The sequence below is a fragment of the Conger conger genome, chromosome 17 (genome assembly GCF_963514075.1).
Source record: "Conger conger chromosome 17, fConCon1.1, whole genome shotgun sequence".
Classification (NCBI taxonomy): domain Eukaryota; kingdom Metazoa; phylum Chordata; class Actinopteri; order Anguilliformes; family Congridae; genus Conger; species Conger conger.
In genome coordinates, this window is record NC_083776.1 from 21,528,821 (window position 1) to 21,547,913 (window position 19,093).

A 19,093-nucleotide genomic window follows, 5' to 3' on the forward strand; every position below is an offset into this window, starting at 1 on the left:
AGAATTAAAAGAAAACACAAAATTATCTAATTGGTCTAATTATAATATGACTATGAAGCCAGTGTGGTTTATGGTACCCACCCATAATAGGGATGTAACTGGTAGGGATAATAATAGGGATGTAACCTGACAGTATTTCTTTCTGCTTTGGTACTTTTAATATAGTGTCCATAACAAAAGGATTTTTTTCCCCGAAAGCTTCACAGAACAAAAAAAAACAGAAAAGCAACAATATTTTAACTGAACTGCATAACCTGACATTCAGCTTCCGAAGAGATATGGCCAGAGTAGGAAAAGAACACAGTTCTCTGGTATGATTCAGCAGACTCATAACCCTATCTGGAATTTACCTTCAACGGACTTCAGAGACTCATATCAAATACCTCTGAGCTCCATGTATATATATCTACCAATATGTTCACAAAAAATAATAAAAAATAAAATAAAATAATAAAAAATTGGAAGAATATTTCATAATTTATATTAACATAGCTGGCCAGAGTGCTTTCATTTGAGGTATTTTCTTATCATTCTCTATTCTGCTTTGAAATGAACTTTTTCGCAAGTTAATTTTCTCATGTGTTTTTAAACTCAGTGATGAAAGTCACTACACTAATGCTAATCATGGCATTTCAGACTTCCACAGAATTTTACCAACATTTTTCAGGGATCATTGGACTCTTCAGTTTAAAATGAACACACACAATTCCAAATATACGTGGCCTTCACCCTTGGCTAATGGATGCAGATGCAAGACTTATGCCATTGAAGAGACAGCACTTTGTGCTTTCCTCAGCCATCTTTATTTATTTGGGTCATCTTTATCCCATCTGTTAACAGGAGCAGGACTCTTTAGGACAAACAAGGGCCTTAACATGTTAAGCATGTTGTTTCATTGTAGTCTGTCTCCCTGTTATTCATTCTCTAGCTAATGACAAAAAGCTGAGGCAGAAAAAATACACAGCCACCACACTAAACACACCACCCTGAAAATCATTGGCTGAAAATGGGATTTAAGACTTTTTTTTCTCCTTGATTTGGCAATGTAATCGACAATTTTAGATGTATAATCAAATGAAAATTCACATGTGATTAAGTTGTAGATTTTCAGCTTTAATATAGGAATCAGCATACATTTTCCCTACACTAGTTTACATTAAAATTCATGAATTCTCTATGCACCTCGTTGTTGCTTGCACATTGACTTAGTGATTCCTCATAAAATGGTATGGCCTTGCAGTTTCCTCACATAGCACTGAATTAATGATTCTATTTAGGCATGTCAGTTAAGATAAGCCAGTGCGTGGAATGCGCAACTGAATGAAAATAGCCTACTGTAAAATGTCTGAGTGGAATAAGAATGGACGCACACGTCATTCCTATTTTGAAGCACTGGATATTATACACCATCTACACCATGACCAATCATATAGCGAGGGCTTTCATCGCATCATAGCTCAACCACGATAGTGTACTTCAGTATACTACACGTTCAGTCCTACTGTATATTAATGTAAGACGTCAAAATAAGAACGCACATCTATAGGAGCAGAACGAACGCTTTGAGGTTTTTTTTATTTTATTGTTCATCGAAATGAGCTGGGTTTTACCTCACCTTTGCCTCATTCGGGTGAACTATACCTATCGTACTTCTTTTAAAGAATACCTGCCCCGATGAAGACTGGGAAAACAACACAACCCTGCCCCCTACCTCACTGCTATCTTCCTGAAAAGATTTCTGGATTCCATGCATTTCCGTTACAAAGGGATGAATTGTTTGCGCAAGTGGGCTATTGGAGAAAATCTTTTTTCATTGACAATTGGGCAATTATGATAAATTCACGCACTTTCTGTAGCTTTTGAATCAAATTAGGCAAAATATGTTGGTTTTCCATTCACTTCCCAATAAGTGAAGTGGTTATGAACCACTGTTTAAGACCATCAACACTTTAAATGCAGATATTTTGGTAAAGTAGTGTTTGCACCGTTCGTGGATCCATTTGGCTGGAGTGTGCAACAAACGATGTGCAACGATATTCTGCAACAAAGGATAGGATTGTCGCACGTGTGGATCTGGCATGAGACCACAATCGTCTACTAATGGAATGCTGTTTAATTATAGTATTATGGTATGGTTTCCTTTTTCACATAGACCCAGTTGTTTGACAAAAAATGTAACCAAGGAAACATATATTTTATCTCTCATTGGCCGATTTAACAATAAGCCTCTCCAATGACAGGCCCATTCTCCTTGCCAATGCCCAATGGAATCCGGAGCTGCAAAGCACGGTAAAGTGACGTCATGCAGCCTCATACTCCAGAGTGGAAGCGCAGAGGAAAGAAGCGACCTCGCCTCCACCATGGAGACGAGTTAGCTTGATGTACTTGTGGGACAAGGTCAGGGTTTCCATGAGAACTGCTTGCTGAATGGAAAAGCTATATCATCCGATGGAGTGCATCCTCAAAACGCACAGACTACGATAAAATTCCTCCTTACGGTAAGGGCGCGTTTGAATAGAAGACGTTTCGGTAGCCTAAATAACCTACAATTAACTACTCTAGCATCTACCTTGCTTGTTGGACGCGCGCCTAGGACGGCGTCTAGTAGCTACTTGCAAACAATTATGTCCCGGGTAGTTTCCAGTTGATTGTCTCTTCTGAACATTTAAAGAAACCAGGCGTATGAACTGTCGTTATACGCATGAGTCGGAATCCTAATACGAGTCATCATTCTCGTGTGACAATGACCTACTGCACACCTTTGAAAGACCTTCGTTGTAACGTGACATTTGATATTTTGAGCTGCTTGCTTTGCTAGCTAACTTTTATCAAAATACGCTCGATTTGCGCTGGGAGTACGCGCTCGCATATTGTGTTCCGTTACATTTTAGCGAGGGCGCACAGGAATTGGCAACAATATCGAAGTAAATGAATATAGACAGGTGTGCTATGTTTAGGAATTTCAAGAATTTTACGTCCTGTTGGGGCAGGGAGATCAATACCAGACCCTCGTCTGTCCGCAATGCCAAAATGGTCTGCTTTTATCTTTTCCTCAGAATCGCATGCAATTTTCATTTCTCAGTTCGTCAGGGTCACTATAGACTACCATGGATATAACATCCTTTAGGTATTTGCAACATAGCCATAAACTAGTGGTGTAACTTCTGTTGTGCATTACACATCCCCAGAGTGTGGGTTATACGACATAGCCTAACTGTCTCTGGATTAGACTAATGCAGGATTGGAAAATACCACGGAATGGAGCCTAATCGCAGACTCTGCTTTGAAGTATTCAACCCTGATCTCTGTTCGTAGTCTCTCGTTATCAGTGTCCTGCATTTGCTCAAAAGTTTGCAACATAAGTTCCGTTGTGTGAAGAAGAGCACCAAAATAATCGTGCAAATTATAGCATTTCAGACTTCTTGTAGCCTTATTTTGATTCTCGACAGAATCAGTCTTGTTTCGACGTTGTTCTTTAGACCGAGGCGAGGGTACGAAAACAGCGCATGTTTGGGCAGATTGGGGGAGACGCCTGTTGAGTGCTAGGCGTGTCGATTTACATCGGAAACGGTTCTGCCTCGCTCAGCAGGACTCCAGTCACTCCAAATAAATGGGGGATTTCAGGCGCGTAGTAAGTCTGAGCAGAGACTTCCTCGCGTCATTTACCTTAGAGGAGTTTTTGAAGAATCGCCCTGCACTCACTCGACCCGTTACCTCCAACGCAGAAGAAAAATGGACACACTATCATTCTGGTTTCTGCAGCCCTCTTGTGCTTCCACTCAGTATTTAGAGACGTCAGTACTAACTCGGGTCTGAATTACAACTTAGCTGCTTATAACGCTTGAAGCGTTAACAGTTTAAATGGATACTATATGTGCTTGAATGTGTGCAACTGTGTAAGACACCATGTTTACCTAGTGGTAACCCTAATTGAATGTGCTAAAATTAAATGAGAATCAAATAATTTCCCTGGTTAGTCTTCCAAGCGCTATTTGTTCTGCATAGGTCACATCCTCATACTGGGAAATAAATGTCAAATTCTCTGTGGCTTGTGTGAATGACATGTTGTATGACGTACTGTTCGAACACAGCCTTCAGTAAAAAGACTTCTAAATCTATTTGACTGTTTCAAAAAGGCAACTCTGGCCAAAGGGGCGAGCCTTTGAGCTGAGAATCGTTCCTCTGCACTGAGTTATTGTGGAGCAGTTTTTTTTCCTTGCTGGTACTAATCTGCAGTGCTTCAGTCTCTTTCGCACACCACATTCCACACAACAGATGCAGACTGACATGGTGCAATGTAAAACAGTTAAGAGCTGGATGATTAGTTTTAGCTGTGGCTGGCTGTAGGTATGCACTGCACAGAGATGGGATTGGGTGGCTGTGTGGCTGTATTCAGTTGATGAAGCCAGTGGTAAGAAGTCCAGTAATGGCTCTGGTTTTGAGTTTAGTTTGATGTTCACTGCACAGCAGTACTCCCTTGTCCACATGCAGGGTAGCCTAAATCTCAGAGCAGAAACTTGCTGTCAACTCAGGAAGCTTCTTTACTAAATCCAACATTATATTTTGCCTTGGCACAAATTTGTATTATGAGTTGCTCTGAAAGATATCTGAAAGCCTTGCATACATACAAAAATTTTGGAATCGAGAACTGTACTCAACAGCAACATGCTCCACAGATAATGCTCAGACTTTCTAACTTAGTTTTTGAAGATGAAAGCGAAATTAAGCAAAATTAAATATATTTGCGGAGCTTGCCATTTAAATCTTAAGTGCTGAATCATTCTGGGTAAAACTACCCAGTGTTTGATTCTACCATAGTTAGTTCAAAGAGTATGTTCCTTTTTCAACCTTTTACCACCTGAGGCAGAAACGGTTTCTGAATCTTCGGTTTCCAGACGCTACAATGGCACTGTCACTCCCTTTTGTTTTTCAAAACCTGACCATCAGCCAGTGAAATCATCTGCTGACCCATTTGCATTTGATTCAGTTTTGCATGTACTTTGCATAACCTTTCACAGCTGGAGTAACTGGCACAGCGAGCGTTTCCCTGCTCAGATTGCGGGCTGGTCTGGGGTGTAGTGATACGCCGAGCGTGTCCTCCAGCCACCCCGCTTCATTAATGAAGATTTCTTTTCCAACAGGGCCCTCTCCATCCTGGCCTATAATTAATTATCATTTCCGGGCAGTCATTCGGTGAAGTTCCACCACTCCATCTTAATGGTGGGATCATTGTTTTTCACAATGAAGAGGCCAAGATGGCTGCCTCTGCACTGAATGCCAATGACGTTGGTGTTGGCTACATCTAGAGAGTCACAACCTCTGGATATGCCCATCAATAGATAATCAAACCAAAGTGAAACAATTGAAATGCTCCTCAACTGACACTGGTCTAGGTTATATGATGCATTTTGAAAATCAAGCCGCTATGTTTTTGCTTTGAGTAGCCACATGCTAAGGTCTGCATAACCGTCTGTCATTGGAATGGGGTACTGCATTTTTACTCACTGTAAAGTAACTGTGAAGCTTATAAGATCAGGATGAAGCTGTACGGTCCCCTCTGCTGATTTTCTTGGTTGTTTTGCTAAGTGGCTTTTCTCCCACGTGACTTGATCACCTATGGTTCCATCACGTTTGGAAATTAAGGTACAGTAGAGGTACATTTTTGCTCTCTAGGGAGCAAATTTGACAGATGTGCCCTGAAAGTACAATAATGTCCTATTTGGGTGTTAATAATGATGGCCTACAAGCAAAAAAGGGAAAAATTAATAATATTTTGCTGGGCGTACAGTTTCATGTACATATAGGCTACCACCCCGATGACAGGGTTTGTACATTTATAGGCATTTGTACATACCTTTTTTTCCTCTTGAGTGGTGGTGAGGTCTAGGATATTTACCTACTGTAGTCTGAGGTGGCCTTATCCTGAGTTTGACCTTTTGCACTCCCGGCTTACAATCCCTTATACATGATTGGCAATATACACACAGTTGAGCAGTTTATCAGGTATTTATTTTTAGGCTTATTAAGTCTTCTGCTGTTGTGGCCTACCCACTTAGAGGTTTGACGCGTTCTGTGTTCTGCATACCACTGTTGTGTGGTTATTTGCATTACTGTCGCCTTCCTGTCCACTTCGACCAGTCCGGCCATTCTCCTCTGACCTCTGTCATTAACAAGGAGTTTCTGCCCAGAGAACTGCTGCTCACTGGGTGTTTTTTGTTTTTTCCCCAATCTATGCAAACTCTAGAGACTGTTGTGCATGAAAATTCCAGGAGATCAGCAGTTTTCTGAGATAGTCAAACCACCATGTCTGGCACCAACAATCATTCCATGGTGAAAGTCACTTGGATCACATTTCTTGCCCATTCTGACATTTGGTCTGAAAAACAGATTAACCTCTTTGCCACGTCTGCATGCTGATTGGCTAATGAAATATTTGCATTAGCAAGTTGCCGTATGGGTCTACCTAATAAAGTGATCACTGAGTGTAGTTTCAAAAGCATTTGACTGTATATGTAACTACTGAAATCGTCACCATAACACATTCTAGAAACAAACATGTAGGCCACATGTAGTTCATGCTTAAACAGATGTGTATTTAGCCCTTTGATTAGGAAGGAAACAGCATTTGAATTTGAAGCTTACTTGCTTTGCATTCCAGTGCATCACAATGGATTACCTGTCCATCGCTACCTCCTGGCCAGGTCTCAGTGGGTTTGACTGCTAAAATAAAGGATGCACAAAACCAGCGGCTCTGCCCGCTGTTGAGATCGGAGCATCTCCGCGGTCTCCGGCGGATGCACCTCGTGAAAGTCATCACCCGCAGCCGGCCTGCCCACAACAGCTGACATCTATTGAAGCAATTCACTTAAAGCACACGGATTTGGCATGAGGAACAGCCCTGGGTTGAGGTGGAATTCCCCAACACAAACACCTCTTTGTGGACTGTGCCTTTTCACGGATGGCAAAGATGTGTGTGTGTGTGTGTGTGTGTGTGTGTGTGTGTGTGTGTGTGTGTGTGTGGTACCACATCATGCAGCAGAAAGCACAAACGGCCTTAATCTGAGTTTGAGATAAAGCTCTGTGGTTTTATAGCGATGCATGACTAGAATTCTGTGTTTTGAAATGTACTGGCAAACAAACGCTCTGTCGTTCTGTTGTTTTTTTTCTTTAAATTTATTTTATTCATACGCGACCGGAATTAGCCTTGTGCTTTCATTTAAAAAATATTTTCTTTCCAGTAATGAATTATTTGCTCTTGTGTGAGATTAAATATTTTATCAGATCAGAAGGAACTCATTGCTTTTTCAATGGAGAGATGTGGCTTTTTAGCTGCATTGTGTTATTCTTCTTTTTCAGGCTTCTGTTATTGTGTTTATTAGTTTCTACACTAAGGGGTCAAGACCAGGCTTTGTTTTTGAAGCTCAAAGGACGCTGGCACCACGCCGGTCTTTCAGCCACTCGTTTCACTAAGTTAATGGTACCAATGCGCTCAAAATACAAAGGCAATATTTCTCCCCACAAGAACATGTAGCTGCATATAGGTGTTTTTTCTTCAAATCTCTCCACATGTGCTAATTTGTTAAACTCTTGTCATTTGGACAATGTTTTAATAACTTGTGGACAAAGAGTTTGCATCACTGTCTGGGGAGGGGGGGTGGTGTCTCACACACTTACTGGACGAGCCAGACTCGGCCCAGACTTCATGACCATATAAGGGCCCCTCCTTTACCCTACCTCAGTCTCTGGCTCCAGTTTGTACAACATGGCGGCACAAAAGCTACACTTCCGTGGCTTCAAAATGCTTTTCGCAAGCCCAGGGAAAGTGAATGGGTGATGTCACAGTCCCTTTGTCCATATTTTTTTACAGTCTATATTGTACACTCTGGTTTCAACGAACAGGATGTGACATCAGATCAGGTCAGGTCCGGAGTTCTTCAAAGCCCTTTCCTCAAAGTCCGCACTGGTGGCTGCACAAGAGAGATGAGTGTGACCTTATGTTGAGATCTGAATCGTATGCATTGAGTCTTTCTGCACGTTTAAATGGCAAGATTTAAATAACGATGGTTTACTTAATATGGTGCATTTGTCTCTGAATCTGTTCAGCCATTCTTCCCTGCTGCATTAGCATTGTACTGTAAAGTGTGCGTGTGACCCCTGATCTGTGTTTGTCACTCTCTAGTGACTCCTGCTGGTCAGTCAGGCTCACGTATGAAAGGTCCTCCTCCACCTCTGTACTATGCAAGTTTGGCTGCAGTGTGAAAAGAAGCAGCTGGTGACACCACGTGTTTTGGAGGAGAGGCGTGATTGGCTACACCCTTCCGAATTGGCGTTGGTTTCACGCATTAACGCCACTGTGGTTGCGGGTTGGACATTCCAAATTTTTTGGCAATCTGATATACGCAGGCCTGTGATAGGCACCAGATTTATTTAAAAATGAAAGAAGAAAATGTAGATAAGTGTGTGTTCTTCATCACAGAACATGGAGGTGCGCTTGCAACAGATGATGGAAAACCATGCTGGAACCTTGTTGACAGTAGTGACTTTCACTTTGATTTAATCTGTAATGATTCACAGGGTCTCTGGTAAAACCAGGTACTAGCAAGCCAACAGTGGCAACCAACTGCGGTGCCTGAGTTCTGTGATAATTGAAAAATTTAGTTTCTTATCCCTAATATTAGAAATGGAAATTTAAGTTGGAATATACCTGGTGGGGGGGGGTCGTCTATTACAACTTCAATTTCCATTTTTATTTCCATCAATGGCCATATTTCAAGCCATTGTCATTGATCCAGAGTGCTTCTCTGCTTCTTGCAAAAAGCTACACTTGATCATCTCTCTCTGCTTCAATCCTGCAGTGCAAGATGAATTTGAAAGTCAAATTGGAAGACCGGTTCTCAGCATAAACAGATGGTGTAAACGGTGTTTGGAATCATCCCCTGTTCAGCTACCGTATTCGTCCTGTACACTGAGCACCTGCCATTAAGCAGCCATCCACATCTCCTCTAAGCAGGTTCTGTTTCCAGTATTGCACATTTTGGCAGCATATTTTACCCAGTGATGTATGGGAAAATAAATATGACTACTCACTTGCACTCATTTGGTGAGGAAATGGCATGCTTTGCATTGAAATTATTGCAGAAAAGGACCGTTTATTACGTCAAACAAAACTTGATATCTGACTGCAAACTGTGGTTAGATTTATTTTCCTGCATATTAGACTTAGCAAAGAATAAAGCAATAACAGGTAATGGGTTTCCACACAAGCCATTGTAAAAATAAATAAATAAAGATAATACCCCTCCGTAGCTGGATATTTGTGACAGTTGTTGTGTACGATAGACTTGTACTCATCTTTTCAGCTTGGGAGGTATTCTGTTCTCGCAGTCTGAACCAGGGTTGGGTAATAAGCCTCTTCACGATTACTGCCTTCAATTATCCCCCAGGGTGTCGTTAGAACTCCATTCTCCCCTCTGTGCTTAGAATGAAGGCCTGAGTGCTGAAATGAAGGTATTCTGTGTTCACAGCAGGGCCAAACGTTTCAGGTAAAGCACACAAAGGAGCCTTTGTACAGCCGTTTTGTGTCCGACACACTGAGAGGAAGAGGCGAGATCGCAGATGCAGCGCCTCCGGCATGATTAGCCAAGTCTTTCCGCATCTTGGAAAAGACTCGAGTCATCCGTGGTGACTGATCTCTTTCCATCACGTTCGATTCCGCGTCCCACGTTTGGGTGGTTTGGTCTCAGGATGAATGCAATTTGCGGAGTACCCAGATTTCAAGTGTAGCATTATCTTTTCCCAGTTCAGTGCTGGGATGGTTCATACATAGGCCAACCGGCATGTTATCCGAAGAAAATCTGCATACATTTTCAGTTTTATATAATGTCTTGTCGGGAGTTGGAGAGTATTACCATACATTGCTGCATAAACATAGGTTTTGAAAACGTTCAAACGGTTCAAATTATCATTTCATAATGGCATGACTACAGAAACGGAACCCTATTGACGGCTGTTAACTGCTGACCATGATTAATCCCGGAACATGGATTTAAGGAGAGGTGCATTCATGCTTTTGAAAATAGGTTAGTCCTTTATTTATTTAAATATGCTGCCATGGTTACAGGGCGGATGGTTGGGGGGACACTTTTGGGGAGGTAATTCATTGCTGATTTTCAGTGGATTGGTAGAAGCCCATTCCTGTGCAATGGTCAGGTCCTGGGCAGCGGGAGATAACACTGAGTACAAAGGCCTGTCAGCGCTTTGGAAGATTAGCCACACAATGGATTTTTGTCCAGTAAACAGCCCTCCTTAGTGCAGTCATGCTGAGCGTGAATTGGGCAGGCTGGAAACAGAGAGCTAAATTCACGCCGCCTGTTCTGCTAGCCCCTGCGCTGATGAAAGGAAGAGGTGCATTTAAACTAGAGCTGCGATGAACATGGACTCACACTACAACTGCGTCGATATCGCACGTGTGAATCGATTTGTATCGCGATGAATTGTTCATGTGCATGGCAAAATTGTATTGATGGAGGCACTGAAGTTAAACTCACTTAGATAGTAGTGCTGTTTGTCATTTCATTGACTTCATAAGTGTCGGTGGGGAGGTGGGGACCTAATGGTCACATTCACATCGCTGCTGATTGTATCGCGATTAAATCATATCATTCTGTATTGTTATGAATTGAGAAGTCCTATCACATCACCCTATGTTCAGTGTACTCTAAACTCTGTGTTTCGGAATATGAGGAGCCATTGTTATCAGACACTAACTTCAATAAGAGTTATGGGAAAATCATTGCTGTTTAAAACCACGTAAGAGTGTTATGGGTAGGATGGGACTATCAAAACAGAACCTGGCCTTGAGGCTGGTGAGGTGATAAACTTGAAGGTGAAATAATTCCTCCACTTTGATTGGATAATAGTGCCTCGGAAGGCCGGCCATGATATGATGTATGATATGATATAATATGGTACAATACATGGACGTTTTGTTGTACTTCAGTTCAGGGTCACATACAAGCCTTTTCCCACAACATTGTGCTATCTCCTTGCTACAAAAAAACAAACTGCTGACCACACAGTTTTTAAGCTTTTTGCTCTCATGTTCCCTTCTATGCACTGTTAAATTAACTGGTTTTATCCCTCTGACCAGTAGGTTTGTGTTCAAATAACACTGATAATTATTTTTGTTTGTGACTAATTGCCTTAATTAGTTTATAATAATGTAAATAATGGAAGAGGTTTCCTGTGTACAATGGCCTTCTTGAGAGACTATTTATAATTATCTCTTTAGAAGTCAACTTTTTGGGTCATGTGAAATGCTTGCTTCTGAGACCTTAATATAAACAGAAGGAATACCACCAGGGGAAACTTAACATGAGTTGACGAAGTGAACCTTTTAAACTAACCTCTTTAAATATATTCCTCCTGGAGCTATCTGCATGCAAATCCTTCCTTTTTCAGTTCAGTTTGGCCTAAGACATGCAGCGCACGCTTGCGATAGCCTAACTTCTCATGCTCTTTAAGGCTTGCTTGGATTACAGTTCTTTCCGCACATGCTCAGAAAGGAAAATTCCTTGTGTGGTCTGTAATTAGGGCTGTTGCTTGCGATTGAAACTTGCTTTCCAGTTTCAGTGAGCCGGTAAGCTAATTGCGGGCCTAGATATGGGTACAAAGGAATCCCAAGACCACCTATGTTTTTATTTCAAGTTGGCCTGACTCCAAAGACCAGAAGGTTTGATATAGCTTATCGCTGTTTGCCAAGTGCCAGTGCCCTGCATGTTTTGGTAGGCTGGGTGCTGATATTTACCATCAAACAGGGTAGGTAACTCAGATTGCCTCATTGCAGACCAGGTTTTTTGTGTAATTTAAAGGGGCAGGGGAAGTGTAAAAACGTTGTGAAGTAGCCTACCTCTGCAGAGTAAATAAGCATACATATTTCACCATGGCACACACTGCACCGTTGTAGCCAATAGCAGCTTTATGTGGGGAAAATGTCCTTCCACACAAAGATATAGCCCACATAAATCAGGAAATGGGCTCAGGGCGGGACTCCAAAAATCCACCTTCACTCGGCGAGTATATATGGCCACGGAGTGAGCTTGTGAGAGCAAGCGATTGTAGGAATGCACGAGCATTCGGAGATGTCTGAACACCGCAGTCCCTCTGCATCAGGATGAGACTGACAGCAGCGGCCATGCCTCAGTGCTTTTCGTCCTCCGCAGGAATTCTCCCCCTATCTCCACACATTCCCGGAGCGGAAAAGCGAGATACAATTTTAATAGAGCCAAGTGAACCCCAAATAAACTGTAATTTACTTGGAACGTGTACAACTCCTGTTGCCGCAATGCAAACAGTCCTGTATTATGATGGCAAACAGTCGATTTGTTAAAGTTCTCGTTTTACACTCTCTGTTTTAAGTGTGTGTTTTTGGCAGGAAAAGTGCTCGTATCACCGCCTTGGTGTGCTTTACTCTAAGAACTTATATGGCCAAAGATCCTCTGTTCGAATTCTGACAAACGGCTGCTCGGAGTTGTTGATACAAAGAAAATATTTAGTTTCTTTAAGACTCACACAAGGGTGAGTATTTATGACGTTCTCTGTTCTTAAATGGCCTGCTTGTATGGAGCAGTGTCAAATATAAATATAAACACTTAAGACGTGACATTCTATTGAAGCGTTGACCTAGCTATTATAGCAACAAAAGTTTAAATGGGGTCGCGGCGCAATGCACTGAACTGGCATTGTACAAGGTTTCTAACTTTTTAGGTCAAGGACTGTTGTCGTTTTACATTGCGTGTCATGTAATTTAGCAAGGTGTATGTGTGTGTGTGTAATGTGAAGCAAAGCGATTGTGTAGATATACACTGGAGGGGAGTGGGCCGAGGAACATGATGTCGCTCTCTAATTTGTGGGGCGCACTGTCCCCGGGGCGTACGTTTCTGCACTCGCAGTTGATGAAAGGACACGTTCCACCTCAGCGCTGCAGCGTCTCACACACCCCGCATTCATCTGATCTCAACGCACTGACGAGGAATCTTTCCCGCTGTCCTGTTGGCAGTGATTTAGAATTCAGTTACAGCCAACCTTATATCCACTGGCTTCAATCTCTGCTGGCCAAATTTACACCTCCAACTCCTCGGGGGTCGAGTCAGTTTTATTTGTATTGTGCTTTTTGCAGAAAACTCTCACAAAGACATTTTACAGAGTAGCAGAATGGCAAATAAGGGCAAAAACTAGGCCTGAACCCCCATATAGGAAGTACGTGAGAGAAAAACAAACTCCCCAGTGGGGAGAAAATCAAAACAGTGGTAATAAAAAAAACTCCCGTGGGAAGAAATCTCAGGAGGAACCGGCTATTGAAAATGAGCCCATCATCCGCTGGCCTCATGGTGTAAAGTAAAGGTAGACTGGATGTCACAGAAATGTAATAAGAATTCTATCAGGGAGACGAGTCTTGGCGAAAACAAAAGCATATTTGAAGATTATTAAGGTTGCTCATAAAACTTCTGCTCATATAGCAGCTTCTCTGAGTTTATGCAAATGTGGGGAGAGTGATGCTTGCTGTATGAAGGTATTGAAAACAGAACTGGGTAATGTCTGGAATGGTTACTCGGGTTGCTCACTGCTCCAGCCAAAAGCTAATCCCAAATTACCAGCCTTTCCACCCCATGCTCCAATGGATATTTCCCCATATTGTGACCTCCTTGAGGAATTGCAGACTTTGTCCAATGGTCTTGTTCTTTGGCGGGGTTATGGACAGAACAGCTGAGGAACCTCAGTGATGGTAAATGGCAGGCATTTATATAGCGCCTTTATCCAAAGTGCTGTACAATTGATGCTTCTCCATTCACCCATTCATACACACACTCACACACCGACGACGACTGGCTGACATGCAAGGCCCCGACCAGCTCGTCAGGAGCATTTGGGGGTTGGGTGTCTTGCTCAGGGACACTTCGACACAGCCCGGGCGGGGGATCGAACCGGCAACCCTCCGACTGCCAGGCGACTGCTCTTACTGCCTGAGCCATGTCGCCCCGATGGGTCTAGCGTGATGGTAGGGTATGGAGAACAATGGCCTCTCTTCCTCCTTTGCCTGCTGCTCTTGCTGGGGGAAGGCTGGAGAGATTTGTAAAGGAAAACTGAACAAAGTGGATTAAGCAGGCCTGAACAGCCCCCCTTTTGTAATAACATGTGACTAACAGGTGTTTCTTATTGCCCAGACGTGAATGTCTACTCTTGGTTTTAGCCTTATGTTTTGCCTGTGTGACTGCATGTGTTAGAAAAGACAACATGAAGGCCAGAGAGCTCTCTTTGGGAGAAAAGCAAGCCATTTGGAAGCTTAGAAAAGAGGGGAAATTGGAGATAACTTGGAATGTCCTGAAGAAGAACAAAACTGCTGGCGTGTTCAGCAAACTGGTCGACCAAGGGAGACAGCAGTTGATGACAGAAACATCATTAGAGCTGTGAAGAAAAACTCCAAAACACCAGTCGGTGACATCATAAACAATTTCCACAGGGCAGGGGTGAAGGTATCTCAATCAACCGTTTGAGGTAGACTTAGGATGCAGAAATATAGATGCTATACCACAATATGCAAACCACTCATCAGTAGTAAGAATCGGAAGGAGAGATTACAATAAGCAGTACAGCAATGAGCTGCAAAAGTTCTGGAACAAATTGACTGAAGAGACCAAGATTAACCTCTACCCAAGTAATGGAAAGGCCAAATTGTGGAGAAAGAAGGAATCTGCTCATGATCCAAAACATACAAGCTCATCTGTGAAGCACAGTGGAGGAAGTATCATGACTTGGGCTTGCATGGCCGCTTCTGGAGTGGGCTCACTAATCTTTATTGATGATGTAACTCATGATGGTAGCAGCAGGATGAATTCAGAAGTCTACAAAAACATTCTGTCTGCCAACCTATGGAGAGATATGTCCAATAATTCCTAATTGGGAGAAACTTCATCATGCAGCAAGTCAACGACCCAAAATACTTTGCCAATACAATAAAGGACTTAATTAGGGAGAAGAAAGTAGCGTTTTCAGACTAGCCCTGTCAATCACCAGACCTTAACCCAATGTATTTCACCTCCTGATGAGGAGATTGAAGGGAAAATCCCCCAAAACAAACACCAACGGGAACAGGCTTCAGTAAAAACATGGAAAAGCATTACAAAAGAAGAATGCAACAGTATAGTGATGTTAGTGGGTCGCAGGCTTGATGCGGTTATTGCAAGAAAGGGATATGCTACCTAATGTTAAGTGTCATTTTCTTTATTTTACTTAAATACTCTCTGTTCCAATACTTTTGCTCACCTAAAGTTTGGGTGGTCTGATACCAAAGGTGCGATGTTTAACACATCTAGGTGTAAATACTTGGAAATAAAAGCTGAAATTCTTGCGTTCATATTTTTATGCAATACACTGAAATGTATTCAGTGTATTGCAAAAACAAAGGAATTGGCCTTGCTGTTCCAATACTTTTGAAGGGGACTGTATATGAAGGAAAAAGAGCTCATAAGGTGAAAGAAAGGCGGAAAAACAAGCATCGCCCTGAATAAATCTCGCTAGGTCATTATTTCTGCAAGCGGTAAATGCAGTCTTTTGCTGGCAGGAGTAAGTAAAAGTGCATCTGTGCACTGTAATTGTGACTAACACCCATGTGACTGGAATAAAAGGCTGCATATTGCTCCCTGACCCTCCCAGAGCTTGAAAGCGCAGTGCTACCTAATAATCACCGTTAATGCCGCACATCACTACCGAGCTGTTCTGCTTCTGTGTGCCTCTCCAGGCTTTCCAGTCCTGCCCCTAAGAACGGCCATTTTTATGTGCTTCTTCACGTTCTCTGCACCATGGCTGCCCCTCCCCTTTCGTAGAAGCCAAATTTGTTCACTGTTCTTTTTGGTGTTAGGGGAGGGAGGGGGATGGGAGCAGGGGCTTTGACTTCCAAAATGCCCTTCTGCCAAAGGCAGCCCCCAGGTTGTTGTTTTTCTGCACTCTTGTGTAATATTCATACTGGTGAGCCTTGGGGCATCCTTACTAGGCCGTTACTAGGGCATCCTTAAGCTCCTATATGAGTTTTTTTTTTTTTCTCCATATTTGCACTTAGAGCCAGTGGTCTTCTGGGTGAAAAGGTCATGGCTGCATTATCTCTAAATAGTTTTGCTTTGGAATAAAGAATTACGTAAGGTTGGCCATGTCCCTGTTATATCAGAGTCAACAGACCTTCAAGCAAACCGTTGCTCTTTTCCTCCACCCGAAGGCCCGAGTTAGCTGCAATTGTTTTCTGCCTCAGGGTGGGCCGGACTCTTTGTTTATCTACTGCCCTTTAGAAAGAATGATGAATAATGAAAACGTACAGCTTCCCGACAAAATGTATTCCAGTTAATTTGTGTAGATTTACACAAGCTCCCTCCGCGCACCTCGGATATAATAACTTCTCAATGAAGTAAGTCGTCTCCGCTGCATCTCATTTCGCCTTAAAGCCATTTCCAGGGTTATTTGGTGTTAAATGAGACCGCGCGTTGGATGCAGGTATTTTCACAGTGAATTTCCATTCCAAACATTCCGCTTTATTGGATTTTGGACTCGGAGAGACAGCCACACGCCCCCCGTGGCAGCTCGTTAAGCCCTTGATTTTGACAAACGGGAATGTATCATCAGCAAGAGGTTTTAATTTACGGAGAGGGCGTTTCCTGTGACGTTAACGATCTCCTGGGAAGTAACCCGTCTGGAGCTGCCTTTCACGGCTTCAGTGACCACCTCAGCAGAGAGGACTCTAACTGAAAATGGAAATGACAGACTGCATCCAAAAAGAGAGTCTGAGGCCCTGTCTGAAACAGCCTCGGTACTGTCTACTAATCATACTGCTCACTTCTGTTAGTACGCAATGTGTTCCCGAATGAGGAAACTTGATGAGAAAATTGCGTTTCTCTCAATGTAGTGTATTTTAATATATATATTTCCAGGGTGTATTTGTGGGCAGACTTCAAGAAGTAACCCATACTTTTCCGGGGGTCCCACAGAGAGGAAGAGGTGGATCCATCTCTGTGTCCAGTCCCAGTCGATGATCGAGGAAGAGGTGGATCCATCTTTGGTAGTAGTCACAGTCGATGATAGAGGAAGAGGTGGGGCCTTTTATTACAACCTGTGTCTTACGACACTTCAGATATGTCACGCAGGATGTTTAGTAGACATTTGGAGAAGCCTCGAGATGGCTTTGCACATTTGAAATATGTATGCTACCTCACTGTTACTATTATGAGTGTCACAATGATGCTTATGAACATATGCCGTGGCATGCCTGCTCTGTAGATGCTGCTGATTAGCGCAGAAATGAGCGCTTCGCTTTATCCGTTCGCCGTCGTCTTCCTCCTTATCCACGGATCCCGTTTAATGAACACGGCGCCGTCTCCCTTCTGACAAACGAGCCGGCTGCTAAAGCAGACGAATGCTGCCGTGTGTGAGTGTGATTGATCTTTAGACAGGAGACCGTTCATCTCCCGATATGAAATGCGTCTGAAATGGGCAGAGCAGTCAGGAATGCTACGCGCTCAGTAAATCATTTCTGAAAGCAGCGCAGCGACTCGACGTGCGCTGCAGATATTGAGCTAATTGTCAGCGGCAATCGCTTAAATTAACAGTCATTCCCACCACCTTTAATATTGCTACTTTCCTCTCCTCGCTTCTCAATTGACATTTTTCTTCACTTTCAGTACGAGCATTAAAGTCTGACAGCTTCACCCGCCGTCCACAGGATGAGACAAATGAAATCTCGCACCTCGAACGTGAAATGAACTGGGAAAGAACATTTGATTGAAATGATTCTGCTCTCCTAGAAGAATGAAGGAAGGTTTCTTTTCTTCTTATTTCCCCCCCGCTCAGTCCCTGCTCTGGCACAAAAGAAGCAGTGCCCTGCAGTTCTGAATTGAGATGCACAGGATTTTCCTTGCGATTTAGTATTACATTTTTCAACAAAGAAAGGGGAGCGTCAACCTTAATTCTTCTGTAGGATATTCCTTTACACGTATAGCTGTGTGTTCTGATACTGGTCCCAGTTTAACTTTAAATTGCAACTCGACTCGAATGAATGCAGTCTTTCTTGCCTGGCCCCAGGCCTTGTAATTGTGAAATGCTTATGCTAACATGAGGTAGGTTGAAGTTAGAAAAGAAGATGGCCGAATGCCCCTCTCTCTCTCTCCAAAAGGCTCCTCAGTGTCTCCATAGAGGAACCCTGTCTAGTTCAAGGGTTCTTTGTCAGGCAAATTGGTTAAATCGGGGAGCTTTCACACTTTTCACACCTACCAAAGAGGGTTCCATGAAGAACAAAAAACAGTTCCCTTATGACGACGGTGTAAAAAGAACCCTTTCAGAATCCTTTTTTCCCCTCAGACTGCAGCCTCCGAGGTATGCCTTCATCTTGCTTTTGTAGATACTTAAGCAGTCATGTTTCTCTGAGGGATTGGCATGTAAAAATCTCAAGCAGCCACCAGCATATTTATGTGCCTTCTATTTTCGAACCCACCCATGATCCTGTGTTTGGAGCTTTGCTGTGGGGGTCAGGAGTTGAAAGGTGGGACAAATAATATGTGTTGGGAGTGTGCGTGGGCTGATGTTCGGGGATGGGCTTTGTAGTTGTACCGGAAGGGTGTGTTATGGTTGTTATTGATTTATGGCTTGTGATTCATGAATTGTCCAAATCATCAGAACCACGGAAGTACAATCATTTCCGACAAATTTAATGCTCAACTCAGCTCTCAGGCCAAACACCCCGGAGGTTGTTATCATGAATATCCCTGTGAATATCTACCATGTTTTTATGCTGAACACTGTTAAAGAAGTGTGCTCCTTACTAAGAGGTTCATGCCCTAATAATCCTCATTATCCTCATCCATAATTATCAAACTTTATTATGAAAGGTTTTAAGGTGCGTTCAGAAAGCCTTCAGTTTTTCACACCATGTCAGAGTCTCTCTTTTAACTGCTGAGGAAGAGACTGCTTTTTGTTTTCAGCCCCTTAAAACTGAATGGACTTCAAAGGTCCATCACACTGTCGTCGTGGGTTTGCGCATCCATTGAGAGATTGAGTC

The 19,093-nt window shown here is 42.8% G+C and overlaps 1 protein-coding gene across 2 annotated transcripts in view; it reads left to right on the top strand.

The window, feature by feature from the left end:
* Positions 1-2,333: 2,333 nt before the first annotated feature.
* The window catches only part of LOC133116410 (plakophilin-4-like), an 83,779-nt gene continuing 67,019 nt past the window's right edge, over positions 2,334-19,093 (top strand). For both annotated transcript variants that reach the window (XM_061225902.1, XM_061225903.1), the window contains exon 1: positions 2,334-2,498. The gene's annotated coding sequence lies outside the window, so the exon portion shown is untranslated. The remainder of the gene's footprint in view (positions 2,499-19,093) is intronic.